Genomic DNA, 24,108 nt, shown 5'->3' with positions numbered 1-24,108 from the left:
AGAAATTACTACCTTAACAGTGTATTAAAGCCCAAAGGAAAAATTACACTTATATTGTCTCTGTCAATCAAGGAATTTTATTCGAGGATTTTCAGAAGCAACATTTTCCTAACTTGTCATGCAACCAGTAGTTTGGCTGCAGAGGGTGAGATCTAGGTTCGGAAAGGGCGAAAGAGAGCTTGTTTGAGCAGAGGGAATACATCAGAGTAATGAAATAAAATGACAACTTCGCACCAACTAGGATTCCAACAAAAGCTGATGCAAATTGATTCTGGGTATGTCCCCTAAAACAAATAAGATACAAAAGAACTCGAGAAACGTAGAAATGACCTGTTTAGGATGTTTACAGCAATTGAGATTGTACATTGGTGCTGATTTTCTTAGTTTGAATATTATTGCTCTGTATGATAGCTTAAAGAATTATTTCGCACATCTGCTTGGATTTGTGTGAAAGCCATACCCGAAATATGACGGTGACATCGTGGCATTTACTGTAAACCAAAATCACTTACTGCCCAAGCGTGGAGCTGTTGTCTGAATATCTACTCGAAACTTTTAATGACGACGAACTTAAGTATCACACTTTCTGATATAGTTCCCGCCGATGTTGGTGTGTAGAGCTACTTTCCTCGTGTTAGTACTGCGAAAGAATGAGCAGACAGAGGCATCTTAATAGTCGACTACTATGGTGAGAGGTGCTCGAGTCGTATATTTCTTATTGCGGGCGAGTACCCCGTGGTCCAGCGACCTGTAGATTACTTTTGCAACTGCTTGAGCTTGCCCCCAAGGTGTCTTGTATTACCGGCGGTCGTGTATGTTCGTGTGTCTCCGTATGATCGGGCGAAGGAGCGAGTGAGAGAGCTATCGGCGGCAGCCAGCCGAATCAACAGTCAGTCGCTGTCGGGAAAGCACGTTGGGCGGGCGATACGTGCACCGGCACTATCAACAACACTAGAGGCTTTAGTCGCGAGAAAGAGAGAGGGGCGTTTTCTGAGCATGGCCCCACTAGTTGTGATAGTCAGTGCGGCTGCCTCTCGTGGTGCAAGAATGTGACGAAAGTGTGTGTGTGTGGAGAGTATAGACATGATCGTTCAAGTGGATAATGTGTTGTGACAGTGAATAAAACATTTAGATACACTGGTTTAGAGCGAAGATTTTTAGGAAATTTAACGTGTAACTTTTTGTTGTAAATTACTCAGGACATACTTAAAAATCTCTTACAGTGGCCGTTGTTCCAAATGTTCAGCATGTGACAGACTTACAGGTGAGTATTTTACATTTTCGTAACCTCCGTATGTTCAAGGATACATGTGATCCAAAAACAAATAAAAAACAAAAAAAATGGTGTAGGCCTATTTGCTCCTTTCTTTGAGTCCAGTTCTTTAAGTTGAAATAGTCGTGAAATGTGCTTTGATAAATTAATTATTGCTGTGTTTTAATTAGGTAATCTTTATTGGTGTTTTATCGCAGTTCTTAATGAATCGTGTTTCAAAATTTGGGAGAGTATTCGTATCTTTCTTCTCGATAGGTGAGGTTGTACATTGTATACATACAGGCACATAATGGTGCTTGGTTTGTCGTGAAAAAGTTTTCAGTGCAGTGCTAATTTTATCAGTCTCTATATTATTGACGAAAGAATATCTCGAATGGGTCATGTAATGTTCTATAATTTTTTCAGTTAACATTTTCGCAAGATATCTCTTGATTTAAAGGGGGTTAACTTTCTTTCAGCTACTCGATTGGTTACTAGTGCAGAAAAGTAAAGGAACAATTCAGATAGTTTTTAAATATCACTGAACTGAACATTGATCATTACAGTTCTTTTAAAATAAATAGTCATGCTTTCAGTCGGTGTAATATTGTTTGATATTTAAACCGCAAATTTTCTTCAGTGTAGGCACTGAATCAAAGCTGTTGAGAAATATTCTAAGTCGACCAACAAAATTTCGTTGAAGTGATCCGTAAGTATAGTAGTTAAGAACCACTTTTATATCGGATTGCACACATTATCAGTTAAATCACGGTAATGAAATAAAATCTGTTCTTCACATTAAGAGCGACGGCGCAACTTCAGTATCGCCGCACGTGCTCTTACAGAACAACTTCACTTGTCGTTCGCCTGCAGCAGATGTGATGTTGTAATGTATAGTTATCATTGATGTCCAGCCTTGTCCGGATTTAATTAAATAAATTTTCCTACCACTTTGGTAAGATCATATAAAGATGATATGCAAATGAAATACTGATAATATGAATCTTTAAACTATTTGTAGAAAGTCGAAATAGTTCCTCTAGCAAAGTACTCGTGGAGGACATATTCTTGTGAAGAATTTTCGGTGCTGTCTAATTTATCACACTTCAGACCAGGGATGAAGGTTGAACATCTCGAAAAGGTTAATTATTGGTCTTTTAAGGCAAATAATGTAATTGTAAATCTATATTTTGAATTTTTCCGCCTGTAAACATGTTACTCTAATTAGTTCATGCACAATTATTTCCCCGATCTGTTTAGTAACCACATGCTTAGTTACATAATAAAACTGTATTCACGTACTTTTTTCTTTTCTCTAATCTTTCACAACGTAACTAACATAATATCTGTATAAATTTTAGATGAACCTGAAATAATCGCAGATTAACCTGAAGGGTACGGTTTTCTTTAAAGTAATGGTGTCATCTCAAGCTTTTTGCAGTGCCGGCTGCGGAGAGCTCAGTGCTCACACGCTGAAAGCCGCCAGCCGACTGCTGGGTACACCACGGGGTCACAACTGTTGTTAACTTCCATCATTTAAAGCCAGCCAGTTTCGTCGGAACGAGCTAATGGATGTAGCCTTCGCGGCAAGATTTTTTTCTAACTAATCGAATAGACATTTCATTTATACACAATGAATATCATTAGATCAGATCTTTATTGACTTGAGATCGTCGCGTCAGGGTTTATTTAAGAATGTAAAGGGCGAGTCATGCTTTCACATCACTGAGTAGAAAGAATTACTTAAACTTTTGAAGTTATACTCCTTCCCAAGCGGATAGTTTCGCTACAAACGTAAAGGAAAGACGGATGTTCATATGAAGGCACGCAAGATCATATGCAAATGAAATACTAATAATAGACAATTTTGGACAAAACGACAAAACCAATCTATTTCTGGCGTGTTTTTCAAATTTTCGGAAACGTGGCATGCCATACATTTGTGGTATTTTAGTAATCAGTACACACAATTCTAAAATCAGTGTCACATGGTCCTGGACGACTGTTAAAAGTTTAGAAGTAATCCTTCAACACATGCCAACTGCTATCATTTATATCAGCGTAGTTCTGGTGAGATAAATGACGTGCTGCCTGGCGAGAGAGGTAAAATCTACAGTAAAATAAAGTAATAGTGGTTGGTGACATGCTTCATCACAATCATAGAATGTGAGAATGATTTTGTGGTTCGTGCTTGTTGAAGATCATTTTAAAATAGCAGTTTGGCAGAGGAACACAGCATTTCTATATTATTTTCTTAATGAAATTATAGATTTATTAATTCTTCGAACGACACTCTTAACAAATAAGTGGGAAGTATGGTTCATTATTTCAGTATGAATACTGCTCGGGTTATTTTAAATATCTTTTTAGTACTTAAGGTAAGAATATTTCGCTGAAAATCGTGTCATTCGGCCCAGTTTGTGTTGTGCATCGCTTCTTGTGCTGTACTACGACACTGAGGTGAAATTTTACATTATTTTCTTGTAGTGATTGATAGGTTTCCTCCGCGGCGGATTTGCTGCTAGTGTTCAAATCATGCTCAACATTTCCGTGAAAGAAGTTTATTGAGAACTTCAAAACACAGAGCGTTATTGAAAATTATTTTCACAGTATGATTTTAGTTCAGTCACATAGTACCGAGACCTTCCTTTTCATCTCCTAAAGTTCATATATTTCAGACCCTCACACATTCTACATTTGCAAAGGAGGCACAGGTTTTCCGTTTTCATCGCAATTTACACAACTCTTCTTACGTGTATCATACAACACTCATCTGTTGCTGAAAATTTAGTTACATTGTCTACAGCTGTCGATAACCATTGCAATTTGTGACTAAGTTACGAAGAACTAGAGAACACATTGATTCTGGCGTTACAGTACATTTTATTTAACGAAATTTTTGCCAGTGGGTTACAGGTTTTGCTGAATTGGGAGAGTGACATACTGTATTTTCAATTACAGTTAAAGTGTATAAAATTACTAATAACTTCATTAACATAACATGACACTGAGTCTCGATGCGTCTTGTTCGTATGTAAAGCTTAGGGTGCAGATAAGTAACGATCACTATATTCATTTTAAATCTATAGATTATAAGAATGATTTACGTAGTGACTGTCTCGCTACTTTAAGTCGAAATGTGTAGAATTCTCATAAAGTTTTCAGGATAGGAAGATATAAGAGAGAGCGCGTTTTGAACATACTGTCTAAATCTGCCGATATTCCTTCTGAACTGAATGTTGCGTTAATTTGTGCTGTTCTTCAGCACTGTTATTACGGTAGTGGAAATATGAGGTAGTAATGTTCTGTGGACTCGGAATGTGCCCTCAGCACTCGACCCCCAAATGAGAAAGGTTCTCCTCATAGAGCTACTACATCGAAATAAGCCAAATGAATATCTTCTATAAAGTGGTGGTGATGATTATATTGTTTTTAGAGGAAGTACAACTGGGAACATTTCTATATCTTGTATAAAGACTCATTAATTTGTAATAAGGGATACATGCCGTGGAATTTAAATGAATTTGCGCGGTACGATCTTTTCACGGGAGAGGATGTACAGAAAAAGCTGTCTGAGAAGAGGTCGTGTAGGAAGGGAATATGAAGAAACTGTGTATGAATTTAGCAGATAGGACCACTGCTGCCCTTTGACTTCTGACCTGAATAATTACAGGATACTCTAAAGGAATAATGATGGGTGTTTCACTCCCCTTCAGCTACTAATGATTTTGAGAAGTCTTCCTTTTAAATAGGTCTACGTTTAAATAGTAACTAAATGTTCTGCGCCGCAATTGTTTGTACGGTAACTAGACGTCTAAAACCATAGCGTCTCGTTGTTAAAGGTCTTGAGGTACTGACATTCCACTATAATCATTTTCTCATCTGCTCTGTATCGACCAATTTCATTTGTTCAGTGGAGCATTTGTATCCCTACCAGTCTGAAAAGGGAAACGGCATGTGTCATACAGCGGAATACGCCGTTTACCTCTGACATAGCGTACAGGATAAGCCTCTGATATATCTCCGTGCCTTGATCTTGGCTCAGTCCAGGTGTAGGCTACTTATTTGAAGGTGCTCAAATACAGTTGGCCTCGTGTCGGCAGAGTTACCGGCAAGTTTAGGAACTCTGGGCGTCTCCGGAAAGCATAAAAGTAGTTAGTGGGATGTACGAACTTAATAATAATAATAATAATAATAATAATAATAATAATATAATAATAATAATAATAATAATAATGTCATTAGCTTGCACTACACAATACGAACTTAACGCTATCATTTGAATTTGATGAAATAGGCTACCCTTTCCATTTCTGTGTGTGCTACCGGCTAGGAGTTAATGATATTGTTTAAAGGGGCCTAACATCTAGGCCATCAGCCTACTAGGAGTTAAACCTGGAGTTTTTAGCTTGGTGAACAGATCTTTGCTGGATTCATTCACAAGCTGCTTGGAGAATTGTAAATGTTTCAGACGTAGACTGGCATCAAAAAAGACATTTTAAGAAACGATTGACCTTTATTCTCTGAGGTAAATATTTCTATTTTCAGAATTTTGTGAACCCTGCTCGTTACTTTTGGAACAAGAACGCAAATAAGACGCCTTTTCATTAACCCACGAAAAAAAATAGTTTTTTAAAGGAGTGGGAATGAATGCAAGGTATTCTGACATGAATCGAAAGACTGTGTACTTCAAAAGGACATTTGAGACATGGCGCAGTTATCGGATGACAAATAACCTGTAGAAAAACTGAGTAAATACCGAAAGCGTTTCTCTGTTGAGGAGCGATGAAATCAACTTATCGGCCATCTGATAAGACAACCACGTAGTTATGGTGATATATCTAAAAGACCAGGACAACAATTCTGGTTCATGTCAAAAGAGAAAGACCATGTGAAATTTTTAAATAACTGACCATAGACATTTTATCATTGATTACGTATATGCATTTCGCCAATTTTTGGATTGAGGAGGCAAATAACTACTCTTATGTAAATATTGTTTAATTTCCTACGCAGATTCGAGCTCGCCGTGATAATTTTACGATGCATTTAGAAATATACAGAACACTAAAATGTTTCGTACTAACGTACAGCGGTCTAAAACTGTGATCTGTGATTTAACGTGCATTTCTACTCCATGACTGCTCAGTTTTCACTCAGTGCACCTGTTAAACGAGTGCTTCGTTTAGCCTCATCGCTAATGATTATTCCACCGTCTGTCAGCTGGTCCTCGCAAGGGCTACTTTGACGTCACCGGGGTTGTTTATTGACGTCACGCTAACACCCTGGCCTTTACTTCCCGCGATTGGCTGCGTCCGGAGCCCTCCCCACCACGGAGCGGGCGGGCGGAGGCCACATTCTACAGGTTGCAGGGAAACTGCTCCACGCTCGACTGATAAAGTAGCGACAAGATTGAGTGATTTATTGTGCTCAGCCGTTATGCTGAGTCTTGTCAATTATAGGAAGGCATCCCTTATGTCAAGCACAGGAACAGCCAATTGATCGATTCTCGACTCGTGTGCTTCATGGAGCAAGGAAAACAGAAATGAAGTTCATTGTCGTATGTTCGAAATCACGAAAAAAAAAAAGAAAAAAAAGAAAGGGAAACAGTTTTTGTTCAGTGTAACAGAAATACAATAATGATGTCAAATTTGATCTCTTTCTTTGCATGAGAAGGAAATGTTTTAAAATTTTATTTTATATTTGCTAACAACGTATCAAATATATTTTTTTAAATCTACCGTGCTAATCTTTTATCAATATCTAATCCTACGATTCCCAACCACGGTTCCGTGGAACGCATGGGTTCCGTGAAAATGCATAAAATATTTTACGAATGGTTTGGCTCAGCCGTCGTCTTTCTGCAGTGGACGCTGCACACGAACGTGGCTGTTGATCGACATGTGTTTGCCTGTCGAACTTGTGGCTAAGAATAAAATCAAAGTTCTCTGCGAGACAAGTACAAAGATCACATTGAATCAGTAAACAGAATTATGCATTTAAAGGACTCTCTACTAGTCAATTGAGAGTGGATTTTAAAAACAGTTCTTTTATAAGAAGATAACGAATATTTATTATATTTCACATGCTTCTGTTGCTAACAGTTTTTGTAAGTTGTAAAATTAAATTGAATGAGTTTCTGTGGATAGTTTTAAATAAATAACCTAATCTAAAATTTCTTTGAAAATATACGCATTTTGCAATTTGGTTCGCCTGGTGTACAACACTATTTTATATTTTGCCAGTGTTCCCCAAGGCTTAGTTATATAGGCTATTTCTGGCGTTCCCCGGAACAAAGAAAGGAAAAAAAAAAGGGTTGGAAAAACCTACGTAGGTAGAACAGTTTTCAGAAAGGAAGGTTCGAGACGACCTTCCGTCCAAACTTTTATTTCTAGCCTACACGTGACATTTTTCAGTTGTTGAGCAGGAAACAAAATCCGATTTTTGAGTGAATACAGTGAATCATTTTAACAGAGGCGATTGAATTAAGTCAGGACTGTGTCCCTTCCCAGTCTAGCCATTTCTCATTCCCATATCGCCGAAAATCTGTAAGTGCTGATGCGACGTTGAATCTCCAGCAAAATAATAATCTTAGTGGCATGTCCATTAAGACAGGTATCAAACATTCACTTAGTAACTCATTGTTTTTTTGATCGAGTTTTGGAGGAAAAGTTTCTTTCACAAGACCAATTGTGTAAATATTGTTTTTCCTATCATTATAACAAATACAATACTTTAAAATAAATATATTTGTAATGGCACACCTGTTTGAGTACAGTGTCGATACAAACCACTTAAAACTGAATGGAATGTACACTCATAAAAACTAGTAAACTACTAATCATTTGGACCGATACAAATATATTATTTTAAAGAGTAGTATTTATTTAAAAAAAGTGAAGTTAGTACGGAACCAAGTATGAAATTCATCACTTGTAATTTTCTATCATGTAATATACATAGCCTCCATCTTCACTGTATACTATTGTATTTCAGCATTCAGTCTACAAGAGTCTGCGAATAAACTCGGCACCTCCACAATTCCCACATTTTCGTAGCACTGTGGCTTCTTTTATTTCTACTCCTCTTACCGGGCGAGTTGGCTGTTTTGGTTAGGGGCGCGCAGCTGTGAGCTTGCATCCGAGAGATAGTGGATTAGAGCCCCACTATCGGTAGCCCTAAAGATGTTTTTCCGTGGTTTCCCATTTTCACACCAGGCAAATGCTGGAGCTGTACCTTAATTAAGGCCACGGCCTTTTCCTTCCCATTTCTAGGCTGTCCTTCGCCCATCGTGGCTATAAGACCTATCTGTGTCGGTGAGACGTAAAGCAAATTCTAAAAATATTTCTACTCCCCTCACCTTAAAAAAAAGTCTTAACAATCATCATCTTGGTCTCTCTCTTCTTCTCATATCCTATTTCCCTTTATTCTCCTGGGTGACTTCTCTTCCTCTATTCGCCTCACACGGCACCCTACCGAAACTGATTTATATGCACACCTTCATCTAAAGAGTTAATTGGCAAATGGCAAATGCTGGGGCTGTACCTTAATTAAGGCCATGGACGCTTCCTTCCAACTCCTAGGCCTTTCCTATCCCATCGTCGCCATAAGACCTATCTATGTAGGTGCGACGTAAAGCCCCTAGCAAAAAAAAAAAAAAAAGAAGTTAAGAGTTAATTTGTAACTTAGCCTGTATCTACTCATTCTGCCATTGTTTCAAACTTTGTACCTGCAACCATTCCCGCTACCTTCATGTTTACTTCCAATTTATGAATGATAATAATAATAATAATAATAATAATAATAATAATAATAATAACTGCTGAGTACACCCAGTCGTTCCTCCCGTACAGCAAAGTTGATCTGAGTACAGACTAATTTAAAGATTGTTTCGTCCGAGAACTCGCTACTTTCTTACAGAATACCCTTAATCGCAACTGTGAGCTCACTGCATTAGCTTTGTTACGCTTTGATTTTACTTACTGTATACCACCCTGGCACTATCGGCAGCCCTGAAAATGGTTTTCCGTGGTTTCCCATTTTCACACCAGGCAAATGCTGGGCTGTACCTTAATTAAGGCCACGGCCGCTTCCTTCCAACTCCTAGGCCTTTCCTATCCCATCGTCGCCATAAGACCTATCTGTGTCGGTGCGACGTAAAGCCCATAGCAAAAAAAATAAAAAATAAAAATACCACCCTGGGAAAATACACATTGGGAGAACTTCAAATGATTCGTTGTAGTTAGAAAAATATTTATTCTCAGTGGAGGGCTACAAGTATAATGTAATTCCACTTCACTTCACTTCGTTCATGGCCTCCGTAGCGTAACGGTTAGTGTTATTAGCTGCCGTCCTCGGAGGCCCGGGTTCGATTCCCGGTACTGCCAGAAATTTAATACTGGCAGGAGGGCTGGTATGTGGTTGGAATGGTACATGCAGCTCACCTCCAATGGGGGTGTGCCTGAAAAGAGTTGCACCACCTCGGGATGAGGACACGAATTTACTTTACCTGTTAACAGATCTGGTTGTGATGGTCAACCAACTCATTAAAACTCCATAAGACGTTCTTGAATCTTCTCGTGAACTGAACTGAACTGTCGGCAGGCTAGCTTTGATTGATTTATGAAAGGAGGATCGCTTTAGTGAGCCTATTACTGTACTAATTCACATTGCAAATAACAAGCCTTCTGTGATGAGTTGTAAAGCATATAGTGTAATCTGGCTGTTGCACGTGGCGAAATACGACAGGCAGTTTTGGAATATGACCAGTCTAACCGAAGTCTTAAGGCCTCTTTCACAACGAAGCACTTAGCACAGCCTTTACTATCGATACAAGCACCCTATCCTTTGCGCCACAGTGAAACATTGACGTAAGCCCTTATGCGTAGTGCAAGTGAACTTTGGCAACCAAGACGAGCAAGTCATCAGATTTTATACTACTTATTTAAAGAGAATGGTATTTTGCCTGTAAAGAGAATAGATCTGGAGTTTATTTATTAAACCGAAGTGCGGAAGATGTTACCATTCGTACCATGATTTAAGATAAGATTCAGCAAGACTCTTTCGGTTTCATGAGAATGATAATCACACTCAATCATATCCTAGACAAAGTCCTACTCCCTGGCCGAATGGCCAGAGTTGATGCCTTCTGTTCAGAGCGTCCCGGGTTTGATTTCCGGCCGAGTCGGGGATTTCAATCGCGTCTGATTAATTCTTCCGGCTCGGGGTTTGGGTGTCTGTATCTGTCCAACACTCTCCTCTTCATACTCACACACCACACCACACCATCAACCATCACAGAAACACGCAACAGTGATTACGTCCTTCCATATAGGGTTGGCGTCAGGAAGGACATCCGGCCATAAAACAGGGCCAAATCCACATGTGCTACACAGTTCGCACCCGCGACCCCAGAGATGTGGGACAAGCGGTCGAAGAAGAACAAGAAGAAGAATCATATCATAGTCAAAATTAATTACATTTAATTAATTATTAAATGTTATTCAACACTTGAAGAAGGCTGTTGCTAAACTCTTGACAGAATGAAGTGCTAGGTGCTAGTCCAAGCAGATGGAAGCTGAATTTGCAGGTCCAGTATTAGGGTTGGTGAGTAGCTTGGTACCAAGATCAGTGTGAAGTGTGTTGCTCTGTTATGAGTGTTACCACACGCGAGACTCACTTTGCTATAAAAGCAGGCCCCTCGCAGAGCTCAGGAACAATCGTTGGCAGAGTTGGGAGGAAGCAATTTAACTTAGTAATCTTTGTTTTTATAATAGTCTATTTATCTCATGTATGCACTATCGTATAACTTATATGGTTAAGTGTAAGAGAGGGCGACGAGCCCTAATTTTGCTACTATTAAAGTCATAAATAATAAATACATAATTTGATAACACGGCTTACTTTCGATTTCAGTGCTAAGGGCATTGCAAAGTGCGGTCTTCGTTGTGGACGAGGCCTTAGATGATCAGGACCTATCCATGGCTCTGGTTCAGGATTTGGAATGGGGTTCAGCTAACCTCGTGAGGATAATTGAGGATTTATCTGATTGAGAAAGGTAATTGTAGTCGGGTAAAATTTAACTATAAGGTAGTGGAATTTGTCACGCTAACAATGCGTCAGTCATTCATGCTCTTAAAGAAGCCAATAGATTTATGCTGACTTTACTACGCCTTTTAACTGAAAATAAATTACGTAGTTTATTGTCATTGCAATCTTTACTACCAGACACTTGGAACTGGATAAGGTGGCGAAATTGTTAACTTCGATACAGCGAGCATAATAGAAACTCCATATGCTAACTAGACACAAGCAATGGTATATTGAGACCTCAACAGGAGCATGGGAATTCTCTAAATCTGCCCCTAACGATATGCCTTTAACGTTATAAAGCAATACCAAAAGAGAAACACACATCTCTCTCTTTATTCAAATTGGCTGGGTTGAGTGGCTCAGGTGGTAAAAGCACTGACCTTCTGAGCCAAATTTGGTTGTTTCGACCTAGCGAGTTGGCCGTGCGGTTAGGTTCACGCAGCTGTGATCCTTCATTCGGGAGATAATGGGCTCAAACCCCACTCTCAGCAGCCCTGAAAACTGTTTTCCGTTGTTTCCCATTTCACACCAGGCAAATCCTGGGGATGTACCTTAATTAAGGTCACGACCATTTCCTTCCCTACTCCTAGCCCTTTCCTAGCCCATCGTTGCCATGTCAGTGCGACGTGAAGCAAATAAAGAAAATGGTTGTTCCGATCCCAGCTCGGTCCGGTTATTTGAAGGTACTCCAATACGCCATACCGAGCTAGCTGGTTGCGTGGTTTGGGTGGCGTAGCTCTGAGCTTGCATTCGGAAGATTGCGGGTTCGAACCCCACTGTCGTCAGCCCTGAAGATGGTATTCCGTGGCTTCCCATATCCACATCAGGCAAGTGCTGGGGATGTACCTTCCTTCACAGCCCCAGCCCTATTCCATCGTCAGCATGAGACCTGAAACAAATAGTACAAAAGAAACGCCAGGCTCGTAAAAGAACTGCGAGACAAAATTTCGGCATCTCGGCGTCTCCGAAAACCGTAAAAGTAATTAGTGCGACCAAAAAGTAATTAGTGGTACGTAAAATCAATAACATTAAAATTAACATTATACACCTAAAAATTATACGCGCTATATGACATCATACATGAATAGGCTTACGTTTCTAACCTCAATGCTAGCAACGAAGGCGGCCTTGTTTCTCTCCCTTGGTTCAGCTGTTGAAGACGAGCATTCCCCAGACTACTGAAAGACATTTATCTACCGTTAAAATCGGTATAGATTTGTGTGATTTTTATCTTCACTACATACGTTGAGTCAGTTTTCAGGAAAGACAATAGACGGAAGAACGTAGCGGCTTGTTTGCAATATACGAAGGTCGAATCGAGTGATAAAAATGGTACTTCATGGAAAGCAAATTAGGCATGCTTTCATGAGAAGTGCTAAAGTAAACCATCGTTCATCTCCCGAAGATTTCATTTTATTGCTCTGAAATTATTATTAGGCCTAATACTATTAGGAAATGGATCTTTATATAAGAGATCGAACAACTATAGAAATGTTTAAATACATTCCTTAACATTGTTTGCATCCGGGAGATAGTAGGTTCGAGTCCCACTATCGGCAGCCCTGAAGATGGTTTTCCGTGGTTTCCCATTTTCACACCAGGCAAATGCTGTACCTTAATTAAGGCCACGGTCGCTTCCTTCCAACTCCTAGGCCTTTCCTATCCCATCGTCGCCATAAGACCTATCTGTGTCGGTGCGACGTAAAGCCCGTAGCAAAAAAAAAAAAAAATTAACATTGTTTAGTATGCGGCAGTGAGTTTAAGATTCCTCGTTGGCGAGGAGGGTGAGGTCTTGATAACCATACCTGAACTCGGGTGGGTGTAATTCCAGGTCACCATACATCACTCAAGTTGATGGACTCTGCGAATTTAGACATGGGAGATACTTCCCTTAGAGGTATGAAGAGCATCCTATACTTGTATATAAAATATTAATTTTAATGCGATTTGGAACTGACTAATTAAACAATACACATTCTCCATTATATTATCCGTCTCTCTTACGTCTTAGTCAGTTTGCGGAGGTGGGAGGGGAAACAGTTGACTGCAACATAGAAGAAATCTGTTGAAACCAACGATAACCTCTACAGTAGTTGAGTATTGTAGCTTTAAATGACAAGTAATCAAGAAACATTGACCCAGCTAAATTTTGTAGGGGAACTATTCCGTATACCTATAACGGAGAAGTAGAGAAACATACAAATACTAATGAATCGGAAATCGTGTAGCAGTGGTCAGATTTCAATATCCAGAATCGACATGCGGTGGTCTCGCATCAGAACCCTAGGAAGAGTTGTCAGCCTGGTGTGCTTTATTGCAAGTGTAAATTGTTCCATAGAATTTTTTCCTGTAATGTTTTCTCTGAATTTTCTGTTAACTTGGTCCAGAATTGGGAAGGAAGTAATCGTGGCCTTATGAATATATTGATGAGGAACACACATCAGCGTTGAAATGAGAAATCTCCTGAACATTATTTCGTAGATGTCCAACCGGGAAAACAAATTGTTTTTGAAGTTCACTGTCACTGGCCACATTGCCTGACAGTCGAAAATCCAAACCTTCCCCGGCTGGTAGTCCCCGTTTTGTTTAAGGGTCTTACGTTCTGCAGAGCTTCAACTGAAGCTTCTGCAGAGAGAATTTAACATCGGTACAGATGCAGAAGAGGAAGGACTACTATATTAAGTGAAAGTGGATATTTAAACCCATTTAAACCATTTTATGAATACTCTACTCTGTTCTCAAATGTATATGTTGACAAGAGATGAGGAAGTATTTAGTAGTGTAGGCTAATTTACATCCACCGTCCCTCAGGCATGGAATCGTGGCTGTGGGTACAGCCGTGCAATGAGCGGGTCAGAGCTCATTCCGTCTCCACTTCAACTACCCAGCTCGGGTTTGGTTAGAGATTGGGCCTGCTGCTAGAATGAACAGGGGCAGACTCGAACCTAACTCATTGCTGCTAAGTCGAAATAGGCCATATTTGAATAGCGAGTAGTGTGAGTCAACCTAAACTCGAAACTCGAAAACAGGCTCGGTATACCGGACCACTTAAGTGTTCAGTCACTCGGTGGGTGATGAAACTGGGAGTTACCGTTTCACGCGTGAGCGGTACGTGTTTTATATGTAGTGGCTGTACAAAATGATGTTCGGAGAACTACTGTCGACGCAGAAAGTATGTGCGGTCAAGTTTAAACGTTAATTAAATTTGAACCAGTCCACCAACCTAAAATATAATCACACCATCGGAAAGCTTGTTTTATTATGCGTTCTTTCGTGGTATTTGCATATTTTATTATGTTTCATGTGAAAGTTATATTATGCGGAATGCAAAAAGTACCCATTTTCTTGCCCGCTTCTTGTAAACAACTACTTTGTAGTATTATTACATTAAAACGCGCTATCCGGTTTTCATGAAATTTAGATGGATTATGGAATATAGCATTATAAATATATTTCTGAAGTTTAATTACTTTACACACTTTGGAAAAAAATGTTATTGTTTATATAAAAGGCGCTCCGTTTGATACTGGGTGGTCTTCTGAAATCGAGATAGAGTTCATCAGAAAGGTCTAAAGTTTCTTTGTTTCAAATCGTTGTATACCGAAGTAGTGCATGTGGCAACAGTGAGCCAATGAGTGAGTTACTTGACCTTCCGAGTTTCGGAGCTGCTCGATCTGTCCAGACTCATTTATGCTCATTGTAATCAGGCAACATGGACAGTTCGGTAGTCTCATTTGTTCAGTGAAGTTGAGCGTCTTCGAGTTTGGTCCCTCCACTCACTCACTCACTCACTGAAAAGAGTGCTCGAGAAGCTCGGAACAAGTCTAGGCTGAGCGGGACCCACTTCTTGTAGACTCGATCAAACTCATTTACCTGTCGTTTTGCATAGCTCTAGCCATGGGTCATTTCAAGAATTCGACCCAGCTGCAGTTTGATGACTGTTGATAATATAATAATGTTACTCAGCATTTCTTAAAATTTCAAAATAACTCGTAAGACCCAGTATTGTTTACTTCAGATCTCAATCTCTGAGTCATGACCAACGTATGAACTTATCTATGGATGAGTAATACACCTCAGCTTAGGTTTGCGATCGTCATAAAATTGACCCAGCCATCAAACATCTGCACTCCGCTCCTCCTGAGAGGAGACGACACGTATTACAGTGGCGAAGCCATATTTTTTTAATGGTCGCTGTAACTTCCCCGTCAAATGTGTCGTTAAACACTGCTGTGTTAATACAGGTAGTTGTTAGCATGAAGTATAATAAGCGAATAATGTGCGGTAGTAAGTTACTGTATTACTTCGTTACTTTAAGAAGGGCTGGTGTATAGTGTACAGTATCAGACGTTCAGCTGGACAGCTGTTCTTCGCGAGGTGGAAGAAAGCCCGTGATAAATAACCGGTAATACACACACCTTGATATGAAACATTTTTTTTTTCATGACGCGTTGACTTATTGTGTCGAACTTTTTTATAAAAGGAAAAATGACTGTTCATGTTCTGTACGTAACGTTCGGTGATAAGTTATATTTGTTATTACCAAGGCCCCGGATTTTGATGGCTTCTTGTCTTAACTGGTTACTAACTTTATACATAAATATTCTGTCTGTCAATCATCCATTAATATGTAGGTATTTACTGACGTTGCGTATGTTTTATCCGCTATAAAACAAAGTAATGGGAAATGGTTAATCTTCTCATAAAATCCAGCGTGTGTACTTAAAAATCTGTTTCCTACCAAAAAAAAAAAAAAAAAAAAAAAAAAAAAAATCTTCGTAACTCAAATGTTACTCCAGGAAATCGCGCTCTAGCATCTTAAAGTACGCATTCCAGAGCACCCGCAGCCTCGGCTGAGTGTTAGCCTGTTCTTGGTAGGTCCTGGTAATTTACAGACTGGGCACCAGGATGTGCGGAGATTCCTGTCGCTTGAAAGCAATGATATGGTACCTTGAGTCACTAAAACGAACTGACAACTTTGCTTTTGTTTCAGTTGGATTTTCCATTATTATTGTGCACTAAGATGATTTAATGTTAATTCTGTAGATTAGTTTCAGGCTCATTTCGTTGCCAGTGACTTGAGAAAGACGGTTTATACCTCAACCAGGGATACAAACAGTGGTCAGTGACATCGCCGACTATCAGCCCGACATCAACGGGTGCCTTCTGCTCGTGTATTATTAATCCTTATCATGGCACTCACATTACAGAAATACATATTTATTAAGTCATTTTACGTCATTCATTGCCTTTTTTTAAATGTTGCGTAATAATTTTTTTCATTTTTCAGCAATCTACTTTACTAATTTCTCATTTTAAAGTTGTTTGTTCTGCTTTATTATGTACTGATTTTCATGTATTCGCGATGAGTGATCAGTATAACTGAATATCAACGCAGCCTTCAATAAATGTGAGTAGGCGTACTCAAACATCTGAAGATTCAGTACCGAGTTCGGAGCTTTACAGTGTTGAAAAAGCGTACTGCAGACATTCGACGCTCTTTTGCATTCGAAAACCTGTGTATTATCTCCATCATCAACGGAGTTAATTCGGAAATCTATACACGTGAAAATTATATTTGATATGTTCTCGTGACGGTCACACGTTTGATTAGCTAATAGCAAAGTTATTTTTTTTTCTTTCTTTCTTTTTTTTTTTTTTTTTTTTTTTTACAATTTGCTTTACGTCGCACCGACACAGATAGGTCTTACGGCGACGACGGGACAGGAACGGGCTAGGAGCGGGAAGGAAGCGGGCGTGGCCTTAAATAAAGTACAGCCCCAACATTTGCCTGGTGTGAAAATGGGAAACCACGGAAAACCATGTTCAGGGCTGCCGACAGTGGTGTTCGAACCCACTATCTCCCGAATACTGGATACTGGCCGCACTTAAGCGACTGCAGCTATCGAGCTCGGTAGCAAAGTTATTTTCTCGAGCTATTTTCCACTGAATGGTTGAACAATATCCTAATAATGACGGTATGTACAGTAGGTGCTCAATTATTTTTGCTTTAAGAACTGCATTTCAAGAAAAACACTGAAACAGTATTGTGCCAGATGATTTTGTTATTGTTATTCTGCTTGATTCGTTATGCCCAAGTAAGGAGTGCGTTTGAACTTATTAGCACATTTTCTTCTTCTCTTCCCAGCATCTCTTCATCCTCTTTCTGTTTTCCTTTTTACGTTGTTCAGTCTATCCTGTATTTAGTCTGGTGGGACTTTACAGAAAATTTGTGTTTGTAAGTTAAGGTTCTGAATTTTATTCTGTCGTGATTATTTTTTTCTTTAATGCCAATTTCATTTAGGTCTTCACTAGTTTCTTTTAGCCAATTATTGTGATGTTTCATTAATAAGGCTGAGTTTAAAATTTTCTTTGTCGCAGCGACCGTCTCGTTGGTGCAGGCGGGGCCTTTTCCATGAGAATTTTAGCCTATCAGCCTGTTGAGGCTTTGAGTGCTATTTCTGGAAGGATTCTTCTTTCCTAGGCTGGATTGTGTTGTTTGATGTCAGATTGTTTTAGTTAGTTCTTGACTGATCAGAGTATGATCTGCACCCTTTTCAAGGGACGGCTAATCGAATAAGACCTTGGATCTCTTGTGACGGAGTCCAAGGATGTCTGAGGCGGTGTGAGCGAAGCAGTCTCAGACGTATGGTCACCCATCCAGCAGGTGGTCAAGCCCAATGTTGCTTAACTTTTATAACGTTTGTATAGCTGTAACAGTGCTTGTGAGCCTGTTATTAACCATTCTATATATGTGACCATAAAATTGTAATCGCCGTCTCCTGACTGTATCTGTGATTTTTTCTGTAACTTGAAAGAGTTGATATGATTTCTTTTTCATCCAAATTCCATTTTCGCATTTTGGTTCTAAAATTTTCCTGAGGATTTTTCTTTCTTGTTTTTCGATTATCTTTATTCGAGATTTGCCACCAGTTATAACAGTTTCAAATCAATGAAGTGCTTCTGTTTTAACTACTGTGTTATAATGTTGTAATTTTGCCTTTTCTGATATTGTTTTAATTGTATCTGTTCCAAGTAATTATTATTATTATTATTATTATTATTATTATTATTATTATTATTATTATTATTATTATCATCAATAAGATCCGGCTCCTTGGCTGAATGGCCGACATTGAGGTCTTCGGTTCAGACAGTCCCAGGTTCGATTCCCGGCCGGTTCGGGGATTTTCTCCACGTCTGTTTCATTTCTCTGGTTCGAGGATTGAGTGCTTGTGTTTGTTTAAGTTCTACATAGACTATCTCCTCAGTCACAAGTAACACATACGAACCAATGTGGAAATAATACAATACATTGTGAATGCATTCTTCCACCGGCCGCACGGTCTAGGCGTAACGAGGATGCCTCTTACCTAGAGATCCCAGGTTCGATTCCGACCATATTAGGGATTTTTACCTTGGTTTGAGGGCTGGTACGACATCCACTCAGCCTACTTCAGAACAATTCAGTAGCTATTTGACGGCGAAATAGCGGCCGTGGCCTAGAAAGCCAAGAATAACGGGCGAGATGATGAGTGGTCGCTTGGTGGCCAAGGCCCATCAGGGGTGCAGTGCCGTACGTTTTGGGTTTGTTTTGAATGCATCCCTCCACTCAGGGTTGGCGTCAGGAAGAGCCAAGGGCACATACAGTATGCTGCATACATCGCACGCCAGACCCCGCCATGGTGTGGGAAAAGCGGTGGTGGGGCACGTGACGTAAATTAGAGGTTCCACCGACCAGCGTTACATTAGAAGAGGGATATCTACAGTAGTAATGATGAATTTAACTACCTCAAGGAAAAAGCCATGGAAACAGAAGCTGATGCATAGAGTGAGCAGGGCGTGAGGTTAGGATTGTGTAGCTATGAGCTTGCATTCGGGAGATAGTGGGTTCTAACCTCACTGTCGGCAGCCTGACGATGATTTCTCGTTGTTTCCCAATTTCACATCAGTCAAATGTTGGGGTTGTACCTTAAGGCCACGGTCGCTTCCTTGCCACTCCTGACCGTTTCCTATCCCATGAAAATGAAAACCTACAACCTGTTTTCCAGTCATTGACCGGGTCAGGGATGTAATGAATGTAACATATATAGGCTGTTATTACAATGGGGTCGCCACTCCCAAGGTGATTTTTATTAATGAGTGATAAATGCGATGAAATGATAATGGAGAGTGTTGCTGGAATGAAATATGACAGGGAAAACCGGAGTACCCGGAGAAAAAACCGCCCCACCTCCGCTTTGTCCAGCACAAATCTCACATGGTGTCACTGGGATTTGAACCACGGTATCCAGCGGTGAGAGGCCGACGCGCTGCCGTCTGAGCCACGGAGGCTCTTTCCTATCCCATCGTCGCCATAAAACATATCTGTGTCGGTGCGACGCAAAAAGAAAAGAAAAAGAAAAGGACGATGCTATGCTAGCCGTAAGCAAGGCTTATACAAGCGTTTATTTCATCCATAGAAGCTTGCTGACCGAACTCCAAAGTAATATGTTTAGACCTATAGGCCTACATGTGTATGAGACGTTAATCGTACAACCAGGAAGAAGGAAGTTGAAAGAACAAAAGCATTTCCCTCAACCACTGTTATTCGGACAGTAGCCTCCTTTGTGCATCAGTGATAGTATCGGCCGACGAATACCAAAATCGCAGGACCAAGCACGACAGAGGGAGTCAGATATTTGAAGGGTGGAAACAAGTCCGTTCAACCTCCCCTGTCTTACGATAACGGCATGTAAACGATATCTGGTAACACGTCTGGTTTTAGCTGACAAAATTAATTAAAACTCGGTAATACATCTCTCGTTAGAGTACTCTGCCATCTGGTAGAGTAAATGGAACTTCGCATTTGACATGCAGGCACACTGCAGTAGTGGTGGTGGTGGTAGGGGTAGGTATTACAATTCCTTGGGCTGCTGCATAGGAATTGTTAACTTACATCTATTTTTCGTTTGTTTGTTATTTTTCCACGTTGTTGTTTCTCTTCTTTTCATTTTTGAGAGCTCTATTTTGTTACCAAACTTTCGAACTTGATACCCACCCGGTTCCTGCCATTTCTCTACGAGCAGCGAAGTTATTAAAAAAGTATTTCTATGGAAATCGATGACAGCAGGTTAATTATCGGCACGTGCTGCCTGGGGCACACTATAAAGAACGACCAACAGTTCAGAGCGCTCCTAGCAGACAGAACAATCTACCGCAGACGAGTTCTGTTATATTTGATTTCGACGTAGAATACGTCTATAATTTCGGAACCGTACTTGGCCGGTGAGCATGGAGAAAAATTGAAAGTTTAAAAATCGGAATAATTTCTAGATAACGCCTGCGACGACAGTATTCGATATATCATTTAAATAGGAAGAGCCAATGTACCTATCATCACGAGTTTAACATCAGTATGACGTAATCGAGTGATCCAGTAGCACCGCCATTTAAATTCATCGTGCCACGCGGCTAATAATTAGCGTAGCTTTGGACTCCGGCGTAGTCGCACTTCGTGTGAGATGCAGTTTGGTTCGTATCAGTGAGTTATAAAAGTAGGCTATAAGACGAAAAAAAAAATCAAATGATGAACATCTGAGAAAATTGTGGTGCGAAAAAACTGGAAGAAATTATTTCTTTCACAAAATATCACAACATATTGCAATAAATTCGAACAATTCCAAAATTACAAATCGCCGAGCGTGAAAAGGGTTATCAGGGACATCTTATAGTTAAGATAGCTAAGCGTCATAAGGAGAATTCAAGCTAATGATCCCTAGCCAAGAACAGCTACTTTACTGCCTCAGTGGTGCAAACTGATGATGATGATGATGATGATGATGATGATGATGAAGTAGTTACGATGCAGTTAACACGAACGTGGTATTAAGAAATAAAATGTTAAAGATTATATTTCAAATCCATACTGACTAGTCATTTTAGTTTAAAAATAAACGTATCTATCGCGCGGTACGCATTCTGCATCAAAACTTTGCGGCCATAACAACGACATAGCCTCCTTTTTATTTAATTGGTGCAGAAACCAGAATAGTTGCATCCTGCGTGTTCCTGTGGTTCTTGTGTTGATTTAAGAGTCCTGAACCTGTAGACCAACCTGTTTGAGAAAACCTTCGGAACCGTTCCCTATTTTAAACAATGGTGCTTAATATCATGGATTGGTCATGTGATTAACAAAAACGTATTGGGCGAATGAATCTCTACTCCATATCATCAAACAAAGGAAGCTAGAATACTTCGGGTCTGAGTAGGGATGAGATTTTTGCCAATTTTATCCATGTATATTGAAACTTAGAGCCGCCCCGTGGTGTAGGGGCAGCGTGCCTGCCTCTTACTCGGAGGCCCCGGGTTCGATTCCCGGCCAGGTCAGGGAATTTTACCTGGACCTGAGAGCTGGTACGAGGTCTACTCAGTCTACGTGATTAGAATTGAGGAGCTATCTGACGGTGAGATAGCGGCCCCGGTCTAGAAAACCAAGAATAATGGCCGAGAGGATTCGTCATAATGACCACATGACACCTCGTAATCTGCAGGCCTTCGGGCTGAGCAGCAGTCGCTTGGTAGGCCAAGGCTCTTCAAGGGCTGTAGTGCCATGGGGTTTGGTGTTTGGTTTGGTATATTGAAACTTAGGCTTTTAAGATATAAATTCGTTTTAGGCCTTATCAGTAGAAATTTATTGGTTTTATTGTGGCTATAAATGCCTATGTCTTCGGTTCGTGCCTATTAGGAATATAATTTCCTATTTAATGACTTTTTTATATTTTAAAGAATCCCATTTTCTTCCACTGCATTATTTTTTAGCTGGTGTGGTCGACGAAATTATTTTCTCGTTTTTCAACATCTGTTTATCCCACTAACAATCAGGAGAATTCTCGGAAATCTCCAGAAGTAGCGCTTGGGAAATTTACTTCAGAACAAACTAGGAACAATTTGACCACGAATCCTACCACTCCCACCTCCTCAGATGATATGCGTGAACCAGTCAACATGGAACTGTGTTGTACACATCCATATTTCCTACCTCCCTCCCTCTCACTGCAAATTGTTAGACGCTTTGTCTTCGGGTCGTGTTGAGATCTACTTTGAAGAAGAGATGATGATTGGTTTTTAAAGGGGACTAACATCTAGGTCATCGGTCATTTTAAGATGGTGTGTTTGTCAATACCGAAAGAAAATTCCTCCAAGACTTACTGGGTTAAGCAGTGGATCACTGGAGATCCCAATTTAACCACCGATGGAAGTTTTGTCTTCTGCCAAGCTTGAAGTAAGGAGACCCCTTTTATCTTTTTTGTGACTTAGAACTACGATCGCCTATTAATTTATGTATTGGGGCAAGTTGTTTTGTTGGAACGCTAAATAATTTAGGCCATGGACAGTGAGGATGCTTTCTATATAAGAAAAGTGAAGAAAGTCATGTCGTGCCCATTGGTTCGATCAGATTTGGCGTTTCTGAAGGTCATTTCAGCAAGCTGCCGGGAGCCATCATAAAGTTGTAGAGAAGCGGCATTTCCCCTATAGAGTCCATCAGGATTGTCAAAGAAGTTAAGGGAAGTCTTGAGCGAATAAATGGGAAGGTAGGCGCTATCAGAGAAAAGTTCGATAGGATCCTGCAACGAAATCCAGGGTGGAAAGAGATACCGTTCAAGTACACTTTGTGAGGTGGTGTTGAGAGATCCTTCTTAGACTACAGAAACGATCTTCATGACAATACAACACGGTGGTAACCTGAAAATATTGAAAACTTGTTATTTGCAAATTCCTTCCGTGAATTATTTCCATTGAGTGTACTATTAAATTATAAGTAACTTTTCATGTCTATTTAGTAGCCTATTTTAAACAATGGTGTTTAATTAAATGTCTAGTCTAAAAAATAGCACTAAAATAGCCAATTAGTGTCCAAAGCAATTTTTATTTTAACTGTTTTAGTACCTATAAATCCTGTCCCTAATAATAAGGAATGAAGTAAAATACTTAATACTCCTTCGAGGAGAAAGTAGAGAACGTCGTCGGATATCTTGGTTAAGGAACGTGAGAAACTGGTATCCTACCATAAGTCTTAAGCAAACCATTTTGAAACTCCACCAAGACTGAAATCGCCATGATGATGGCTAATAATAATAATAATTGCATTTTTTTCGTACGAAATTTCTGAAACTTTTTTACAATTAGTTAAAATAATTGTTCAATACCGTTACTGCTGTTTCTGTTACACATAAGCTAGTGACAACGAAAAATTTGTTGTGTATTCTTGAGCGTGGAACTAAAATTTTATTACGGGTAAGTGATTGTATAGCCCTTTCAATCAATAATCCCCACAATTATTATTATTTTTTTCAGTTCTTTGTTATTTGAAATGCACGTCTTGTTAGTTTATCTGCAGCGTAAACTTTGATAGTGTTGGATTGTAGTGTAAATAGTAAATTAAATCTGTATCAAAGCTAACGCAGTGAGCTCGCGATTGCATTCAGTGATATTCTGTAAGAAGGCAGTTTGCTCTTGGGACGTAGGCCTAACTATCTTTCCAAAGTGACTTTACTGTGTGAGGATGAACGCTGGTTGCACTCAGAATATTCATAAGTTGAAAGTAATATAGCCCTACATGAGATTAACGATAATGCTTGTTAGCACAAACAACTGGAAACATTGGGAGGAGTGTACTCGGAATGAGGATAAAAAAGGCTAATTTAGGAATGAATTCGAAGGATGAAGATGTGTGTATAAACATCCTTCGGTGGTAGAGTCGTGTGAGGCTAGTGAAGGATTGA

At 39.7% G+C, this 24,108-nt stretch overlaps 1 protein-coding gene across 1 annotated transcript in view; it reads left to right on the top strand.

The window, feature by feature from the left end:
- The first annotated feature begins 909 nt into the window (after positions 1-909).
- The window catches only part of klu (klumpfuss), a 141,465-nt gene continuing 118,266 nt past the window's right edge, over positions 910-24,108 (top strand). Inside the window, exon 1 of the mRNA XM_067148482.2 lies at positions 910-1,264. The gene's annotated coding sequence lies outside the window, so the exon portion shown is untranslated. The remainder of the gene's footprint in view (positions 1,265-24,108) is intronic.

Source organism: Anabrus simplex, chromosome 5, assembly GCF_040414725.1.
Source record: "Anabrus simplex isolate iqAnaSimp1 chromosome 5, ASM4041472v1, whole genome shotgun sequence".
NCBI classification, from domain to species: Eukaryota; Metazoa; Arthropoda; class Insecta; order Orthoptera; family Tettigoniidae; genus Anabrus; species Anabrus simplex.
The sequence above is the reverse complement of the archived record's forward strand: the minus strand, read 5'-3'. Positions and strand labels throughout refer to the sequence as shown.